Here is a 21,111-nt window from a genome sequence, read left to right as displayed (position 1 = left end):
GATCGTCCCCAAACATGGGATATTGAGTTGCCAAGTGCTTTATGGGCTTATCGATTAGCAAGGAAAGAAAATACAGGTTTTTCTCCTTTTAAATTGTTTTATGGAAGGGAAGCCTTACTACCTATAGAGGTAGAAATACCAGCTTTAAGGATATTTGAAAAGTTGACTGAAGGAGAGGAAAAATTTATTTCGCAGAAAGGTTGATACAATTACAAGAAGCACAATTAAACAGACAGGAAGTGTGTGATTAATATAAGAAAAGTCAAGAAAAAAATCTGCAAGAGATTAATAAAAAATAAAAAATATAAATATAAAAAAAGGGATTTAGTTTTGAGATACAATAGTAAATTGGATCATACTTTTCAAAAAAAAAAATCCAAACAAAGTGGGAAGGATCATTTTGGGTTTCTGAAGTTTTTAAAAATGGAACTTATGCGGTAGAAAATTTGGATGGAAAGGCACATAAGCAAAGGATAAATGGGTATAGATTAAAGAAGTATATATCAAGGTTAATGACAATACAAATAGAGGAGTGGCCAGAAAGACAATTTCGACAAAAGAATGAGGAAACTGAATGGATGATAGATGTAGTATCACTCTATGAAAACAATTGTTGGCACCAAAAAAAGAGATGTTACATGAGCGGTGATCAAGAGAAAGCCTCACTCACAACCCGATAACGAGACGTTAAGGAGTGCTGGTTGGGGTAATTGACTTTGTCGAATGCACAAATTAAGCTAAAAATTTCAAATATTTGATAAAACACCACAAGTCACACAAAAACAAGACAAAAAACAACGCTTCGTATAGCTCAAAAAAAGTTGAAACGTGTATACGGGTAGAGCATCACACAACCACACAATGGAAATACCAATAATTCGAAAACAAACCAAGAGAAATATATTCTCGTACCTTAACAACCTTGAGCCGATGCTCGATACCACAAAGTCCAGATTCTTCAACTTCGAATTTAATATGTCAAGAATATCCTCTCGTCCAGATTCTTCAACTTCGAATTTAACATGTCAAGAATATCCTCTCGTACCTTAATAACCTTGAGCCGATGCTCGATACCACAAAGTCCAGATTCTTCAACTTCGAATTTAACATGTCAAGAATATCCTCTCGCATGCGACCCTCCTCTCACATCTCTCACAAGATGACAAGAAGACGCTCGGGGGAAGGCCCCTAGCTCTCCACTCTCTTCTCTTTTTATAGTTTTTTACATTCTCACTCACGTTGAATATGCTTTTGCTTTCCGAATAAGCCTTAGGCTTTTTATACCTTTAACTTTCACATCGTTTAAGTTTTTCAATAAGCCTTAAACTTTGAACGTTTTTTTTTTTCAAAATAGCTAAAAGCCTTTAAAGCATTATCAAATCTTGCCGCCTTGCATTTCGAAAACGTAGCTACCCTGCCTCGTCCTTCGCAAAGCTAGTCGATGCTTTTTCTCGTCCACTTCTTTGTCTTTTCTCTGAACTCGCCGTCTCTAGCTTTCCGTGCAACAACGACTTCAGTCGTCCGTCCCAGCTACGTTGCATTTAAATAAAGGCAGGGAGAAGCTGGCTTTATTTATCCTTGGTAGAGACACCGTATTTCTCCTGCATCTTGGCGATTTCTTCCTCCTTCTTCGTCGTATCAATTTTCTTGGACATCTTTGCTTGTTGGTAATAATGCACGATGAGGTAACGGTTGCAGACATTGAAACCAGGACAGCGTTCTTGGCATTAGCGGCCTAGTCTTTTTTTTTCCTCTAAAAATCTGTAGCTTGGAACCACACGATTGAAAGGTGCAGGGCCCTTGCGAACCTGGCCAGATACATCATAGTGAGAGAACCATGGCAAGGACAAAACCATCCTCCAAAATCTCCAACACTAGGCAAAGGGACGCATCCAAGGTGAGTACAAACACCACCAACAACAACCAGCCATTCTGGGTTAATCACTCTGTCTGAGTCTCATTCTGGATCCCGTAGCTCCTTCCATGACACACTATTTGCCATTTTAATTTCTTCTTCTGTACGATGACGGACGAAAACCGGCTTACCTCGCCATATTTTAAAGTGATAGTGGAGCCTAGCTCCATGTTGGAAAGATCAACCTCTAATGAGGCTAGAGCCAAAACATCCTTGCCTGTAGACATGCTCAAGACTAATTTCAGAATGGCCAGACGGATCGTAGAAGCATATACAAATCTTCCAACTATCATTACAAAATATGTGAAGCCTTGCTTGCCCGGATCACCGGATGGAAGCCGTTCATGAACAGACTCATCGTATTCTATATTCGGGTCGGGGACTTTTGCAGCCATTGCCGTAGCTGGCACACTAGACTCGGGGGGCTGCAGTCACCACCTTAGATCAGCAACGTCTACGTCTTCCCTCTCTATAGCTTCACAAGCTGTCGTCAGCTTCAGAGCTTGTCGTTATTCTGCTCTCTCTCTTGGCCCAACCTCTGAGCCCTTTGCTCTTGGCCATAACTTGCAATGTGTTGCAATGCTATCCTTGCTGATCTCCTCTACTCCTCAAGGTTGGCTATGACATCGCAGCTACTTCTACTGGTCTTGATTCCTCAAAGTATTTGGCCATCTAAGTGACCAGACTCAGACTTAGACAAGGGCTGCTCGTTCGAGTATCCAAGTGGTCATCCGATGCTAAGTGGTCAAACCCTCTTCCAAGTCAGACATTTGAATGGATCTATCTTAAGTGACTCCGACGTCCGAGCCAACCCTGTAAGGGCTGCAGTCGTCGTCCACCCAAAACCCACCATTTGGCAAAAAAACCATTTCTTATGGCGTAGTGCTCACTATTTTAATACATCTAGTATTCCAAACCAATGCAATAATCAGCAATAAGGGTTCAGAATGTACTTGGAAGGTTGAATGTGTCAATGGCAAGGATCATAGATGCTATTGTCTACAGACCTATCTAAATGTGGCAAGGATCATAGATGTTATTTTCTATATACCTATCACTATTTGTCCGTCTCTCTCACTAGCTCTCTCTCAATCTCAACGAATGCAAATGAGCTCTCTTTTCCCTTTTCTTTACCTTTTGTGTTCTATCTTTCTCCCTTCACACTCCGTTTTCCTCCCTAGATATTAAAAATCTATTTAATTCCTTCCCCTATTCCCCTATTTCTTGGTTATCCAAAGAGTTATCTTTTCCCTATTTTTTCTTATTTCCCATAGCTTAATGCCTCAAATCTCATCAAATTACAAACTCCCACTCTAACCAATGCATAGAAAGCTTCCTAAACCTAAACTAACTCACAAAAGAGATCGAATAATCTCTGACTTCCTTGCTTCCTACTTAAAACTAAGTGCCATTTCGGAGATGAATTCTTACTTTGTCACTCGATTTGGAGTGCAAAAGCGCTCAAGCTTGAATCCATTTGTTCCGGAAAACAGAACCAAATTGTTATCCTCCTTGTGGGCAAACCACCAAGACTCACGAACTGCTTATTGCTTCAAGCATTTCAAGCTGAGAGCTATGGACACCTCTCACATAATCGTGTGCACTCTTCCACACCCAATGTAGTGAGATTACCTTCGAATTTGATTGAGTACCTCTTCCCATGAATCCATCAATGGCTCCATCGATTTAAGATGCAAGCTCAAGAAAACTCCATCTCCAAGCTTCAAGCTTTGACCTCCATAGCTATGCACGCAAGAAGGGGGAAAGAGAAGAAGACGAAGATGAAGAGATAAGAAGAAGAGCTTCTCCATGGTCCCTCACATGCTCTCTCTCTCTCCCTCTCTCACACTCCCTCTCTCATGCACAAAAAGGAAGTAAGAGCAAGAAACAAGAAGAGAGCAAGTTCTGCCACACATAAGATTGAGCTTTTTTCTTTATTTCTTAACTTTTATGCATGCCCTTATCTTGCCTTTGTCCCTTCCTCTACTCTCTTTTCTTCTTTCTATTAGCGTAGACCTCAACCCATGCCTCACATTCTTTCTATTAGCGTAGGCCTCAATCCATGCCTCTCATTCTTTACAATTTGCACAAGAGAGAGCCCAGTGCTTTTTTACAAAATGAATTACAATGCACCCGGCACTTTTCTTGCTAGCATATTATGATGTGCTTATTATTGTGTGCTTCCTTTGCATTCAAGGCTTTTTCTTGCACTTCATGTTTTCAAATTTTTTTCTGAATGTGCCTTTCTCTTCCATTTTTTTCGCCTTGGGACTGTCTTCCATTTCTAATTTTTTTACTTTTCCATCTTGGACTTCTAAGGGTATAATAGATTAGTCAACTACTATCAACATTGATGGTTATTCATGAAAGTCACTACCCTATTATTACAAGAAAATGACCAAATTGAGTTGATAAACAAAAACTTGATCAATTTCCTAACCAATTTTATTTTAATCTCTATTAGTGACTAGGATAGTAAGGTCATGGTAGCACTTTGGATCTATCAAATGGCTTGTAAGACCACAATAGATGCCATTCAACATTACTTATGGCACTAATGCCATTCTACTTGTTGAGTGGCTAATTTTTTACCTCTAAGAAGCTATAGAAGAATTGTGCACTAGTTATGAAGCTTATTTTCAATATATCTAAGAGCTTAAACAACTCTCAAAAACAACATTACTATGGCCATGCTTGCCTTATATGTAAAAGGCCACATAGATAGGCTTGGTTCAACGAGCATGTGAAGCAAGGGAACTTTGATAAAGGTAGCCTTGTGTTTCTTTACTCTTTTGAAGGACACAAATAAAAGATGAAGTTCCATGAACAAGGATCCTTTTGTAACGTCTTAATTATTAGAATGTGCAATATTGAACTTGAAATGTTAAAAGGTGAGGGGTTCATCTACTTCAATGTCACTTGCATCCAGAACTATTAGCTACCTAAAGTTTCGCAATCCAAGTCAAAAATGCCACCGCCTAATTTTGCTATTAGATTGGTAAAACACATTGAAATTGAACATAAACACAAAGATTATGGGCTAAATCAAGACCATTTTTAAGAACAGTCATGATCACATTAAGGCAACGGGGTTGCAAGATGAGCCACCACTCAAGCAAGCAAAAAAATTCTAGTCTAATTTCAAACATGTTATTAACTTACAATTAAGTTGGCCAACCCTCTACAAGCTTGCTTGCCAAGACCTACTCACATCTTGGCTTCATGGAACTAAGCTCAAGTGGTTTTTTCTCATTTCATTAACACGTGATTATTGTTTGTTGCTATTTTCTCTAAAGCTATACAAGCAACATGACATGTGACAAGACTCTTATTTTTTCCAAATCTTTGATTGATTTGGCTACGGTTATCTCACACCTAACTATTACATGCTCTTTTTCACCTATCTACTCCTCCATCTCTCAACATCAAAAGCATGAAATCTTAAACAAGACAAGAGTAGTGAGATCACTGACTCACCTTCTCATTATAGTTAAGGCTCAAAGATGCATTGATAGCTCCATACAAAATAGTGCACTCTCTGGGGGTATACTGCCTTATTATGCTATAAGAATTTTCATGAGTGTGAGTTCAATTGGGAGATGGGTCAAACTCCAAGGAAACTTGAGTGTTGCCACATTGTTGAGGCCCCAGTTGATATAAAGGGAGATGTGATGCTATGCTTAAGGTAACAAGTCTACCAATTGAACTTGGGATGTCCTACCCTTGATGTGTACGGAGGCCATGAAGTGGGGGATGGGTTAAGGGACTAGGATTAAATCCTACAAACTGAGATCACAAAGTAGCCCATGATTATGCATTGTCTTTGCCACTTCATTAGCAAGCTCCATGATTTTTCTATCTCCCTACTCTACATCTTCTCTAGCTTTCTTTGGTTCCTCTTACTTTGTCCTCATTTGTATTGCAATTGTTTGTGCATTCAAATCCTCTTCCCTTTGAGATTCTTTCTTGGCTCTTTCCACGGTCTTTTTTGGATGTAGTCGTTTCTTTTCCCACTCCCTTCTTGGTGATGCTTTAGTTATTTTCCCCTTGTTAGATGTCATTGTCTATAGTTGTCCTAGCTATCTCACGTACTGTTGCTATACAAGGCTTCAATTTTGGCTCTCTATGCATCTTCAACTCTTTTCCTCCTCTTCTTAGCTAGCCCTTCCCATGTTTATGGTTGTAAAGCCCCCTTTGCTATGTGTACTTGTTGATTCACTTCTTCTTTTATGATTGTATTCCAAAGCTTGGCTTGATGCTTTCATGCTTACCTCTGGGCTTTCTCTACATCTCCACTAGTTGTCTTGCTATATCATTTGCTTCCCTTTTGTAGCTTCCTTACTTCTTCATCTCTTAGGTTTTCTATCGGCTCTTGTCTTGTCCTCTCCTTTAGTGTTGATTATGATACTTCTTGTATCGATAGGCCATGAACTTTTTGTAGTGCCACTTTATTATTTGCACATCCTTGATGGCTTCCTCTATAATTGATGTTAGGATACCCTAGAATCCTACTCCCATGGCTTTTGTGGGGGCTTTCCTTCTATTTGCACATTTTCTCACCATTGGTTTGTTTCTAAATTCTTTAGATCCTTGTGTTGCTATACCCAAGATTTTGGCCATTGGATGGATAGTTTCCTTGACATATGCATTAAAGTTTTGCTTGTCTACATTTCCCACCACTAAGTTCTCTAACATCACCACATAGATTTTGTTCATCATGGAATTGTACCTTGTGCTAGAGAAAACTACATGGAGTAGTTTTGCTTGGATCTTCAGAGTGTGGCTTGGAATGTCTTTTATTCTTACTCCATTGTTTGTATTCACCTTATTCTTATCCATGTCTAACTTGATGAAGATATCCATTTTTTATTTTTAGGACCGTTTTAGGTCACAAAAACACCTCCATGTGATGTTAGCTATTCATTTGTTCTACAATGAATACTCCACATCATTTGTCAGGATTATAGGAAGTGAGGCATTCAATACAACTATTCAAACGGGCTCAAATCAACGAACGAACACTTGTGTTGGATTCTTTGTGTCGAAATACACCCAAAAAAACTCCAACACCTTGATCTATGATCTACACATTTTCTGCCAAAACCGCCAATTTTACAGCTCCCATACCACTTTTGGGCTTTAAATTCCATCTTAAAATTAGCTCTATCACACACATATTACACAAAACGTAGGAAGCATAATATGCACTTATAAAGGACTTGGTAACCTAATGTAGCTTATGGATTATGACACCTAGATTTGATTGGTGTATAGCTTCAAGATCAACATCCATATCATGATTATACGATGAGGGAAGGGTTGCATCTAGCCAATAATCACAATCTTCTTGCTATAGCCAAATAATCACTCAATGAGGAGCATTTAAAGGTAAGATAACCATACTCAACATGACATAGCAAAATATATATTAAAAATGTTGCATGAGAGCTTAACACGAGCATGTTTATAGGGAAAAACAAGTTATATGGGAGGCCTAAAAATGGTGCGTTTGGATAGGAATATAAGAGCATAGTTGTTTAGACCATAAGAACTTAATAGTCCACCACCTCTTACTAAATCAAAATAACTGCTTGACAATTAGGAAATTCATGATCCTACACTACTATACTATCAAATACCTCCTTGTGTTTCTATTTAAGCTTCAAAAATAGCTTTTCCTTAAAACCAAGAATTAAATCCAAGATTTGTTCTAGAGTTTAAGTCCAAAGCATGAAATAACTCCTCAGAGTCACCTTATTGTGACTTTTCAAAAATTAAGCCTTTAGAAAACTATTCTTGATGTTCAGGGCACTGCTTCTACAGTTCAAGGAATTGCTCCTACGGTTCAAGAGACTGCTCCTACAATTCAGGGAACTACTCCTATAGTTTAGGGGGAGACTGACCCTGCAATTCAAGGAACTGCATTCTAGAACCTCTACTATCATCCACTTGCTCAATTTGAGACTTTTTCAGCAAGTTTCTGAAACTTTTTAACTTGCCTTGTGGCTTTTTTCCTTGTCTTCTCTTGTTCCTGCCAATCAAGCTTTGGGCCTACTTGACTCCTAGTGACTACTAGTATTAATGCTTCATCAGGGCATTCTTTCGCTTGAATGCAATTAGAACAATCACATTCAACATGCAAACTTATAACATTTGATATTCTTGACACATTTTCTGACCCTTTGGGAACTGTTTTAGGATACCTTTCCTCATAACCAACAACATTTGAATCTCAATGGCTACCTTTGCTTTTGTTGGTTAGGAAGCTCTATGAGAACTGCTACGACTAGGGTAGGTGATTGTTGTGGATGAGATACTCATGCAGGTCTTTTGTCATTGCATGACCTTGCTATTGGCATTCCTCTCTAAGTCCTATGCCTTGCCCAAAGTTCATAGCTGGGTCCAACAAAATGCCCTTGACCACCACAATAATGGCATGCTCCCATTTGTGTAGGTTGTTGCTATGCCTGAAAGTTTCCCCAAAGTTGTCTTGCTTGCATTCTTTTGGGTCCCCTAAAAGGCCTCTGAGGCACTATGTCAAACATAATATGATTAATTGCAGCTGGCTGCATAGGTCTAGGCCTAGGCTGCATCATTGGAACCTGCTGTGCTATCCTAACATTAGGATTATACCAGCGATTTCGAGTCTCATGGCCATTTCTCTGCCAGATGTCACAATACTTGTCTTTCTTCTTAATATCAGAAAGACCCAAATCTTTTAGCTTCTATTTAATCTTCTTGTCAAGTTTACTTTCCATAACCTTTGCTTTAATTTTATCTTTTTTTATTACATTTGTTTTTTACTGAAAGAGATTTCTTTTTCTTATGCTTCTTCTTTTTCTTTGAATCATCCTCATCCTTTGAATCACTAAAATCATCTTCTAAACCCGAAATAAAATCACTTTCCTATTCCCCCGTATCACTCTCTGATCCTGAATCTAAATCTGAATCTGAATCTAAAGCTAAAGAATCATCATCTTTCCGGGACTCCGACCTAGAAGTACCCAACCTCTTTTCCACTCTCATAGTACCTCTAATCATAGTATCCAAAATATCATTCTAACCAAGTTCCAAATTGACTATAAGGTTCCTCACCTAACTTCTAAGACCTTAATAAAGTAAGTATTCTGCATTTCTATGGATGGTGTATCAGCAACATCCAACCTGTTAAGAAGATTTTTAAAATTCTGAGAATAATCCTCAACCAACATACTCTTTTGCTTAATCTTCTTAATTTCCTCATAATATCTCCAAGAGTTTTATCCTTCCTATACATGATTAAAAATGCAGTTTTTAGTGCATCATATATATTAAACGCTCCCATTCCATAAGTACTGAGCCAATCAATAGCTTTTCCCTGAAATGTGGGTGCAAACTGTTGCTTCTTAACCTGATCACCATACATCTAGTTAAACCCACTTGCTGTCCACCTAGTTTCAAACTAGGCGACATGACAATCAAGGTCTTCTTTTTTCTTTCCTGAAAACTTAGAAGCTCTGACCTTTGGGTTGAGAAGTTGATTGGGATTCATTATGTTCGGCTTATGAGGCCTCTACAACAGTGGTAATGGATTAAATTTTAAAGACTTCTTAACTTGAAATGATGTACTTCTTAGTAAATTTGATCTCCCAAGCACTATATGATGCAATCTCTCCAGTGCCTGCTTAGGAGGAGTTTCCAGATCTTCAAGTGGCAGTAATGGTTCCTCATCTTCTGGAACATTAGGTGAAATTGAAGGAGTTGAAGGACTTGGAAAAGTCTCTTCAAAACCAACAGGAGAATTATAAATAGTTGATGTACCCCCAAAGGGACCCACATCATGATCTCCCTGACTATCAAGTACAGCCTATTCTTATCAACCTACCTAATGCTGCAACTACCTCTGCATCATTAAGAAAAACTTCCTATTGTTGTTGCCATGTCAATGCCTCCCTTAATTCTCATGATCTGCTCTCGGTAAGAATGGGATTGGATAAATAAGGATAATTGTCTAACATAAATGCCGCCCATAGAATGCACTTGATACATCATCAATGCCATCAGCATTCTTGCCGCCTGATCTTGCAATCGAATTCCCCAGAGATTGATTAGAGATTTGTGCCTAGATCAAGAGATTATTTCCATGAAACTGGTAGTGATCGCCAAAATGTTTAGGGCATTCACAAGGAGGAAGCAGAGAATACATGAACACGCCATGGTACTAGAATAAAGAACATAAGCACAAACGTATTCTCTGCATAAGCTTCAGCATCCATTATTGAAAACCATTTATAATTCCATAATACGTAAACAAATATTCAAATACTCAAAGAACATGACACAAACATTGAGAACAACTTGTAGTGACCATGAAGACCTGGCACTGACTCTCTCTTTGTATATTGAAATCATGCGACTCCTTTCAAGAAATACAACTACCTACATATCGGAATTAGCGCCTAACATACAGGTATTCTGTCCCATGACATTTAAAGACACAATCACATAGATTGATCTCAAACCATTATATCCATATATGAAAGTAAGAGACTAAGGTCATTAATGGAATTCAAGGCCTATGGATTTACACCCCTAACAATAGTTATAGAAAACAACAAACAATGCCAACCCTATCATTGACAAGTTTCTACCTTAGGTATTTTGTGGTCCTAAGATGCCTCATAACAAGCATTACAACTAGAAAAGACCATATGACATATTGCATAGTAGGGTCATGACTAGCAATAATATTAAAACTCACCCTTAAAGGTCATCAGAGGGTTGAGTGAGTGAATATGTATGATTTAGAAAGACATTAAATGTAGTAGGAATGTATGTAAAAATTTAGATATTGTGCATTATATACAAGGATGTGTGTGGGTATGTGTATGTGTGCATGTCTAGTTGTGAATACATATGTATGAAAGAAGAAGAAAGATATAGTATATGTGTGTATGTGTTTGTGTTAACTTTTAAAAATCAAACCATACATATTCAAGAAAAAATTATGATAAAAATGAGATAACTCTTTTTTAGACAAAGATGTGCTTGTTTTAAAAAAGACATGTCATTATCTATAACATTGATAAGTGATGAATTGTTTTATTTTTAGAAAATAGAAGGCTATAAAAGATGATTATCTAGATATGATGAAGTATCTTCAATCTCCATAGATAGTCTCAGGCTACTATAAGTAGCAACTATTGGCATTGGAAGTTTGGTACGTGTGAAAATCTCTAAACACTTGTTATCATAATCAATGATAACATTAATTACTAATCCTAGCATACTGTAGACTTAATTAAATTTCATCAAGTTCAAAGAGATGCATATCCACAATTCAACGCCATGGTTTTCAGAGATTGCCTTTTGCCTTCCTAGGTAGATGAGGGATGCTTCAAAGAGATGCGTATCCACAATTCAACGCCATGGATTTCAGAGATTGCCTTTTGCCTTCCTAGGTAGATGAGGGATGCTTCTATATTTGATCAAGTTCCTATTTTCTAAGAGCTTAACACAAATATTTTCTCGTTTCTCTATGTTTGTAACAACATACATTTTAGGTTATTGCTCCTACAATTTCAATCAAGATTATAGAATTTATAAAGTTTAGTTTTCAGCCAATCAATTGTATCGAGCATGTTTTTATACTAGTCTTAGTAAAGTTTTAACAGATTTTAACAAGCTATTGGGTTCATAGACAATAAGCCCTTCTTCATCAAGTGGTGCAAGCTCTTCAATAACCTATATATCTAGCCCAACATATTTCTTCAATTGTGATAGAGGAAAGGCATTATGCATGCAAGTAGTAGTAGAAGGTGATTGGAGCTTATATGCAAGCTCTCCAATCCTTTCCAACACCAAGTATGGTCATAAAATCTATGAGCCAGCTTGTTGTACCCTCCTTTGAGGGAAGCAAAATGAGACTTGGGAATTTTCAAAAAGACCCAATCTCCATGAAGGGTTTCCAACTATCTTCTTTGTTTAGGAGACAAGTTGGGCTAAGAAAGAAAGTATTTCAACACCCTATGATCACTTTTCACCTTAAAGTGACTTCCATAAAGATAATGATGCAACTTTTTCACTACATGTAGTTTAGCCAATATCTCTTGCTCATATACATGCATTTGCCTTTCTTTTTCATCAAATTTCCTACTTTCATAGGCTATGACACCATGTTCTTGAGCTAAAATAGCCCCTAATCTTCTTCCACTAGCATCCGCATAGATAGTAAAGACCTTAGAGAAGTTGAGGTAGACCAATAAAGGTGCTGAAATGAGGAGTTGCTTCGGCTCATTGAAGCTTTTGTCGACTATTTCATCCCAAAAGAAAGCTTCTTTCTTTAACCTATGAGTCAATAGGGCAACCACATGTGCATAATTCTTTATGAACCTTTGATAGAAAGAAGATAAGCCAAGAAAACCCCTCAATAATGTGGTATTTTTCAGTGTAGTCCAATCCTTAAGGACCTTCTTTGGATCAACCTTGATTCCATTTTTCCCAACAATATGCCCCAAATACTCTACTTATGTGGCCATGAATGTGCATTTAGATGCTTTAGCAAACAATTTGTGCTTCCTCAAGATGTCAAACATCTCTTTAACATGCCATAAATGCTATTTTTTCCTCTTTGAATATATCAATATATCATCAAAGAAGACCAAAGAGTAGCTAAAGTATTGTATTCATCAATGCTTGGAGAATTTGAAAGACTAAAGGGCATAACCATAAAATGATATATTCCCCTTTCAGTCCTAAAAGTTGTTTTGTATTCATCTCCCTCCTTCATACATATTTGGTCATCATAATCTTCCAACAATTTGCAAAGGCAAGGATCCATGTCCTTGGGGGGTGTAAAGAGGGTTGATTTAAACAGGGCCAATCCTCATCAACCTTAGACAAGAGAAGAGTGAACATACATGCTTTAGCATTGATTTCCCTCTTAACCTTCTTCGGGCTGATCATTTCCAACTTCTTCTTCTCAATCCCTTGAAAAATAACTTGTTGTCCATGCCATTAGAATTCCATTTGCACCCTTTCCAAATCCATGGTAAATTTACCAATACTCTTCAGCCAATTACAGTCAAGTATCACATCAATGGGGCCCATCTCCAAGGGAATAAGACTCACCGAAGTGGTACATAATGAAGATAAAGTGACATGAACATTTGAGCAAATATGATTACTGCTCTCATAAGCTCCATTTGCCACTTGAATCCATAGAGAGGAAGGCATTTCTTGGGTGCTCAACTTCAACCCATCAAGAGACCTTGTGTTTACAAAGCTATGAGTACTCCCGATGTCGATAAGAATATGAGCAATTCTTCCATTGATGTAGCCTATAAGGCGTAGGGTATTATCCCCTTTGGAACCATTCCAGCTTTAAGGAATCTAGATCATTCCATGGATCATCCATATAATATCCACTCGGGTTGAATGGAAAACCATCCATGGGATCATAAAACACCTCATGGCTATCCTCTTCATGGTCATGCATCTCTTTAAGAGTGGATGGGCTCTCAAGCTGAAATACATTACCTTCATTTACTTCAACATTTGAATCTTCCTCAAAGATCATGCTTACCTTGACATTCTGGGCATTGCATTTTGCATTATGATCGAGAGACTATTTCTCTCCATATTTGAAGCACGGTCCCTTTGCATGCATGTCCTTCAGCTTGTCATTGGAATCACGTTTGCCTTGCACCAAAGAAGCTGAAGTTTTTCCACCAATTTCAGTTCTTTTTCCATCTAATCTATTTTCAACATTAAACCTGAAATTAGTGCCCTGTTTTGAACTATAAACTATAGGAAATGAAGAGATCTTGCTACATGTATTTAATTGCTTTCCTCCTTGCTAAAAGTTAGCCTTTGTCTGCCCAAAATTAATAGTTGTCCTAATAGAATGGTTTGGTTAAAAATGATGCCCTATTCTTGGGTGAAAATTATTGTACTTTTGACCATACCTTTCAGCCAATTGTATGGCTGCTTGTAAGGAGGAAGGTTCCATGGTTCCCACTTTCAAAGATAGAGAAGATTCAAGTCCAAATATGTATTTATTCAACTTGGCATTGTCAAATACTCCATCAACATACATAAAGAGGTTAAGGAATTGGTTAGAATAGTCTCTAACCGATAATCCCCTTTGTTCAAGAGCATACCACTTCTTTTCTAGCTTCTCTTTTTTGATAGGAGACACAAATACTTCAATCGTTACTCTCTTTAATGCTTCCCATGTCAAGAACCTATGACTGATCCTTGACATGTACCGCCACCAAGTGTGTGCATATCCCTCCAAGTGTAGGGCTGCAAACTTGACCTTAGCATTTTTCGGTCTAGGATACAAAGAGAAATAGATTTCAAGTTTGTCAAGCCATTCTTCTAATTCGGTTGGGGATGGATTACTGCCTTTGAAATTACAAATGGTAATCTTCTCCTTGTATTCCCCATTTAGTTGTGGTTGTTGCCCACTAATTTGATGAGGCTAAAATTGATTAGAATGAGGACTTTTCTTAGAAGGCTGATTATAAGCACGATTATTGTTGACATGTTGCTGCTACCCATAAGAATTTGGGACTGAATTAACATGGCCATGTCCATTATAATGGCGCTACCCATGAAAAGTATTACTTCCACTTGCTTGACCATGATATGATATTTGTTCTTCAACTTCTCTTCATGAATAGGTTTAGAGATAGTAGATAGTTGAACATAAAAAGACTTGTGGAAAGGAACACACCCATGTGTGTCTTCATCATGCTTAGAGTTAGCATGGATCCTCTCTTGTGGGTCTTGATGACTATGAGAGCTTGTGTAGGCCTTTGGCTACTAACGAGACTGAAATCGAGGCTAAAATTGAGAGGGTTGATGAACTCTAGATGGCTCTCCAACCTCATAGTGCCCCACAACCTTAGGCGTTGTGATATTTGGTTGCTCCTCAACAATGGGAGGGCTTGGAACACTTGGGACTCTACTATAGGTAATATTCTCTCACTTAAGAGAGGCACAAGTTTGTCAATGCCCAACTCATATCTCTTATATCATTGGATAGTTACTGAAAGCTATTAGAATCCATAGATACATGAGTTGTGCCAACCCCATTCTCTTGATCGTTGACTGCAACATGAGTTGAACTCATTTCCACCTCCTCGTCATCATAGTTCACATGGTAAATAGCTTCTTAGGAAGCGTCATGCTCTCTTTCCTATGGGTAATCCCTTAAACCTTCATTAATAGTATCTGTAATGGGATCCTTTTCTTGTTTTTGGCCATAGGTGATGATCTATCCTGAGTATAGAGCAGCACTAAAACTCAAATATCTTGAGCTTCAACGATCCAAAACGATGAACTTTATGGCTCTGTTTGAAGCTAAGGATTTCTTCTTTCCAATGAGCTATCAAACGTTGAAAATGGTTTAGTACTAGTATTTTTTGTAAGCAATTTTTAGTGGTTGTCTGCAGTTCCCTAAACCCTGTAAGTACCTTGTTTCGGTAAATTTTTGATATGTAACATCAATTCTACGCATGCCCCACCATTGTAGGCCTGTAAAAAAAACTAAATACACCTGCAAGTACTGAGGATAATCTCTACAAAGACCAAAACAAGTTGACTAATCTAGTTGTAACTGTACGAAGGTGATCCAACAATGAATCCATGTTTGCATTCACTGCCAAAGTCTTCAATGTTGAACTAAAGTACTTCAATGCATCAATAAGCATACATGTTGCCCTGCATATCTCTACCCATATTTGCCAAGTGTTTCATGATGTCATACATTTTTCCAAATAACACGCTACCATACATCTTCCATACATTTGCCAAATACATCATGTTGCCCAATACATCATGGAGTCATTTGCCATGTGCATCATGTTGTAGGCCAAAGTACATCACTCGTTATGTTAGTACCTACACCTAAATTGAAAATTGTGTGGGGATAAGCTCAGTAATAGGATATTCAAGAGAGATTAAAAGATGATTGAGAATACCTCTTGCACTTGGAGTTGAAGTATATTGTTGATGAAGAACTCTTTCACAAGAATGGCTTCAATTCAGCCTCAAATAGACCAAGATCCTCCATTATAAGCTTGCTTCATGTTGGTTTTAACTCCCTGCAGCATGCTCTTCTCCTTCAAGCTCCATAGGTACTCCATTAAGGCAAGATTGGTTGAATTTAGCCAAAATCCCCTTCCATTTTGATGAAATGCCTTGTAGAATGGTAATGGGTAATCAAGAATGATTGAAGACTCCAAAATTGAAGAAAATTCCAATTATTTAAAGAACATTTGTAGTCTATGCTATCCATCCCTTCCAATGAGCAAGAATATTCCAAACCTCTTTAATGTAGCTTCAATGATGGCCAATGTCTGAAGCCATGGTTATGAAGATGCTCCTTGAGTGATAAAAGATCAAAACCCCCTTGAAATGAGTGAAGAAATTTGGAAATTTCCAATGATGTCCAAAATTGTCATTTCTAGGGTTTGCAGGAGAGATGAACATTCAAGAATGGTGAAGAACCTTCATGTAAGTTGAAGAAGGCTTGAAGTACAATGTGTATAAGGCTTAATAATAGCCATAGATGCTAGATATCTATGATTTTAACCCACCATAGAGGAGTATGCACTTTAGGGCACACAGATTGCACTAATTTACATTCATGTCCTACGTGAAGTGATTGAAGAAAAACCACCATAAATGGTGCTTGTTGGCAAGCTTAGTTGATAAAGAAGCTTGTTATGGAGTGTCTTTGCAAGATAGAAGCCATGGAATCAAGGTAGGAACAGGATTTTCCATGGGATCCATGAAAAGAAGCTTGAATGAAGAGAGAGAAAAGAAACCCTGTTCTCCAAAAGTAACTCAAATTTGGTCTCCAGAAAAGTCTGTAGCCTTCATTTTGTCCATCTTGCCAGACATTTTGGTTGAAAATTTGGTCATGACCCACCAAAGTAGCTAGACCCCGCCATTATCCACTAGGTCATGCCAAGAACCGCCATCTTGGTCATAGTTTGTGATAGATCTCCATGTCTAACCACGGTTATGGGAGAACTAATTCCTATGAACTAAATTTTAATTGCAATTTCCACTCCCTAGTCATTGCAACTAGATTTAATGCATGAAAATGACTTCTAATAGGATCTAAACTATTGCTCTAATACCAATGTAAAGAAGTCCTATTCTATTATGGAAATCAACAAGAAAACTAATGAACTAAGAAAATAACATGAAATGCTTCAATCATGGCCATGCCATAGACATCTTCCATTATACCATAGCACAACATAGCCATGGAAGCTGAAATCAATATATAAGAAGCAAAGCTTGGTACTCACCCCAAGATGGTGATGAATAAGAGATTTCCCAAAATTAGTGTAGGTGTCAAAAAGATCCATACAGTAGCACTTCTTGCCTTTTTATAGTAAACCCTAGTACCATCATGGCTAAGGTATTTACATGGTTTATTTTGGTAAAGATAAGTGAACTAATGCGGTTGATTTGCTTCATTACATCAATAATTAACATAGGCTTTGCCATGCTATTCAAAGCTCCTCTATTAAGTTGAATTGATATGTTTTTAGCAAAGCCCACCAAGCTATCTAAACAACTCAATGGGCTTGTTAGGAAATCTAAGATCTTGATTAACCTTTGGATTTTATTAAACAACAAACAACCAAAGCTAGGGGTAGCTTTTTTGGAGGATTCTTTTGTGCAACACACCCTTCTTAACACATGTTTTTGCATCATCATAGAAGTGACTTATTGATTGATCATTGGTCTTATTATTAGATAGTGTTAGTCCTTCATATAGGCATTTTGTTAAAAAGTATTATAGAGACCTTATATATTGTGTGGATTAGCTATTCATCCTCCATTGGGAAATATTAGTTCTTAATACATAGTATTTCCTTAAGCTCTCTACTCAATATTATTGTGAAAATTGTATCTCAATACTTTGGCTATTTGCCTTATTTTAGGCAACAATAGTGCTAGTATCTAAACACACGTGTGATTTATTGTTACATGTGCTTTTTATGGTATAGCTAGGCTACTTGTCCTATTTTTGGGAAATAGTGGTTCTTGTGTAAGAGGTGTAGAATTCGTGATTTTCTCAATTTGGGTGATTCTTGGTTTATTTGCATCATGTTCCACATGATCAAGGGACTTGCTCAAACTATTGCACTAAATACACACGATAATTGAAAAGAGAAGCTCATGTAAGGACAGAAAAACAAAGATGGAGGCCAAAATGTTTTCTTATTAGTTTTTTTTTTCTTCCACACACTATACGAAATACATAAAGTGTAGATAAGATACAAAATAAAGAAAAGTAGCCTATTAAGTCAAACGTCACATAGCTAACTATACTATTAGAATAGTTATAAGTAGATGTATCAAATATGATAAGTAATGCCAGTGGTGATGTGAGTATCATAATGACCACTACATGCTATTTGACCTATTTAACTGGACATTCTATCATCGATACTCACACATGTTGAACTTACCATCTCAATACTCCCCCTCAAGCTCTACAACTCCAAGTAAGATTCAAATCTTTGAAGCTTCTCTACATTCAATGAATTCATGCAAATGACATCTACTTGATTGGAGTGTATTGACATATGCCCAAGTCAATATCACCTACAAGTACCCCCTCTCACACAAAATGGTAATGCACCTAAGTGCATTTTGTCTTGGCATGGAACACAAGATTCTTAGCTAATGGTATACTCCTATTGTCACAATGAATGATAATTGGACCATCTATCTACATATCCAAATCACCCAAATAACTATTGCAAGTATACCATCTCACATAATGTCATAGCACCACCTATGTATTAAACTTCTGTACTCGATCAAGCAATTATAGATTGTTTTTTGCTACTTTATGTAACCACTGCACTACCAAGAGAAAACACGAATCTGTTAATAGAACTTACAGTATAGATATACTACCATTCCAATTCACATATATGTATATAAACACATGTATATCCTTACTTGTCTTGTAAAAAGACTTGTAATTCAATGTGGATTTCACATACATCAATATGTGTCTAATTGCATCCAACTAAGGCTTCTTAGGTATATGCATAAAATGATTCACAAGCCCAAAAGAAACTCAAGTCTAAACTTGTAATAGTCATATAAATCAAACTCCCTTCTATCCACCTAAACATAGTAGGGTCTTCTGTATTGTTGAGATGGCAAGCTCAACACGTGCGGACACTGATGATGGACCGCCTGGCTAGATGGGCCCGCACATCTACACTGATGATGGACCGCCTGGCTAGATGGACCCGCACATCTTCTATATTGTTGAGATGGCAAGCTCAACACGTGTGGACACTGATGATGGATCGCCTGGCTAGATGGACCCGCACATCTACACTTACCACATTGCTGGTCATTATGATACTCACATGGCCACTAACTTATCACTTATTATATTTAGTTTTTTACACCTACCTACAATTGGCAAAGATATAGTGCCAGTCAATTAGTGTAATCTATTATACATTGTTTGACTTAGTAGGCCATTTTCCTTTATTTTTTAACTTATCTATACTTTGTATACATTGTATAGTATATGAAAGAAGAAGAAAAAATTAGCAAGAATACGTTTTGGCCTCCATCTCTCTTCTTGTGCTCTTGAGTGAGCTTCCTCTTGTGGATATAGTGTGTGTTTGATGCAACACCTCAAGCAAGTCCCCCCACCACGTGATTCTTGACATGTTATCAAAGCGGTGCCACTGAAAGAGACTAATTTTGAAGGTTGAAGTGAAGGAAAAGAAGCAAGGTTCGAGCAAGCAAGCAATGGGTAAGAAGCTCTCCCATTCTTCCACTCCTTCTCTTGGATAATGCTTGTGGAGGCACCGGAAGCAGAGTAGAGTGAAAATCTCATATTGCTGTAAGATTTGGTGTGTGAGCAGAGCATTGTATATTCTGCAAACAGGCCCTTTAGGGCTTATCTGCAAATTTTTTGGGCATCTGAAGCAGTTTCAAGCCCTATTTTAGAGCCGCAAGGTTGCGGACAACAATTTCAAGGTATACTGTGATTTTGGTTGTATTGACCAAAAGTGGATGCACAAGGTACATATTTGGTATTTGTGATTTTTGAGGTATTTGCCATGAAGTAAACATAAGTTTTATCTGCAAACAGGTTGCAAATTACATGTACTATTGAGTAATCAAATAAAAAGGTTACTTGGTGTATTGCTGTGCACTTGTTGTGAAAGGTTGTAGAAAACTAGCTTGTTGTGTTGTATTATTTTTTGTGATAATGGCAGAGAACAGTGGAAATCCCATTTTGAGAAGCTCGACAAGAACAACTACCCTTCATGGAAGTTCTGTGTTACGAACTTCCTCATTGGAAAGGTCCTTTATGAGTTTGTTGTAGGTGAAGAAAAGTAGCCAAAGCTAAGTCTCCCTCCGACTATAGATGAATTAAAGGCATGGAAAGAATGGAATGCAAAAGACAAAAAGGTGATGTATTGTCTATCTGCATTAATTGATAATACTATGCTGGGACGACATATCATGAATGCAGAAATTTCACATGCAGCTTGGACAAATTTTGAGAACATGTTTTTAGTAAATAAAAAGGCACGAAAGATTCAACTCAAGCAAGAGTTGAATACCTTGAAGAAAGGAAAAATGTCTATCAATGAGTATATTTTGAAGGTAAGGAGCATTGCAGATGCTTTAACAGTGATTGATGCAATGCCTGATGATGATGATTTGGTTTTATCCACTTTGAGTGGTCTTAATAATGAGAAGACATGGAAATCATTTGTCACATTTGTATACATACAGAAGCCATTTCCAAATTTGATGAGCTGGTCTCTCTCATGATTACCAAAGAGATCAATATGTAGGGTGACTCGTCTGAAAGAAATGGTGAATAGGTCCAAGAATTTTACTCAAGTTCAGGAAGGGGACATGGTAGATTCTCTTCTTCGAGGCCATGGTATGGGACATGCTAGCGATAACCAACAAAACATGTTAAATCAACAATCTGGTGAAATGCAGGTTTCAAGAGACCGAGGAAACTTTAGAGGCAAGGGGAGCTCTAGAGGAAGAGGTGGATGGCATAACAGAGGTTCTAGAAATTCTGTTATTATTTAGCATTATTGTGGCAAAGCAAGTCATATTGTAGCCCATTTTTATGCTAAGAATGATGATATTCGTAGTGGTAAATTGTAGCAAGGAAACTA

The 21,111-nt window shown here is 37.6% G+C and overlaps 1 pseudogene; it reads right to left on the bottom strand.

Annotated features, from left to right (window-relative positions):
* Window positions 1-1,727: 1,727 nt before the first annotated feature.
* LOC148012682 (cytochrome b-c1 complex subunit Rieske, mitochondrial-like) overlaps window positions 1,728-21,111 on the bottom strand; it is a 37,201-nt pseudogene continuing 17,817 nt past the window's right edge.

The sequence above is a fragment of the Lygodium microphyllum genome, chromosome 27 (assembly GCF_053477565.2).
Source record: "Lygodium microphyllum isolate KBCC chromosome 27, Lygodium_microphyllum_v1.1.10, whole genome shotgun sequence".
Classification (NCBI taxonomy): domain Eukaryota; kingdom Viridiplantae; phylum Streptophyta; class Polypodiopsida; order Schizaeales; family Lygodiaceae; genus Lygodium; species Lygodium microphyllum.
The sequence above is the reverse complement of the archived record's forward strand: the minus strand, read 5'-3'. Positions and strand labels throughout refer to the sequence as shown.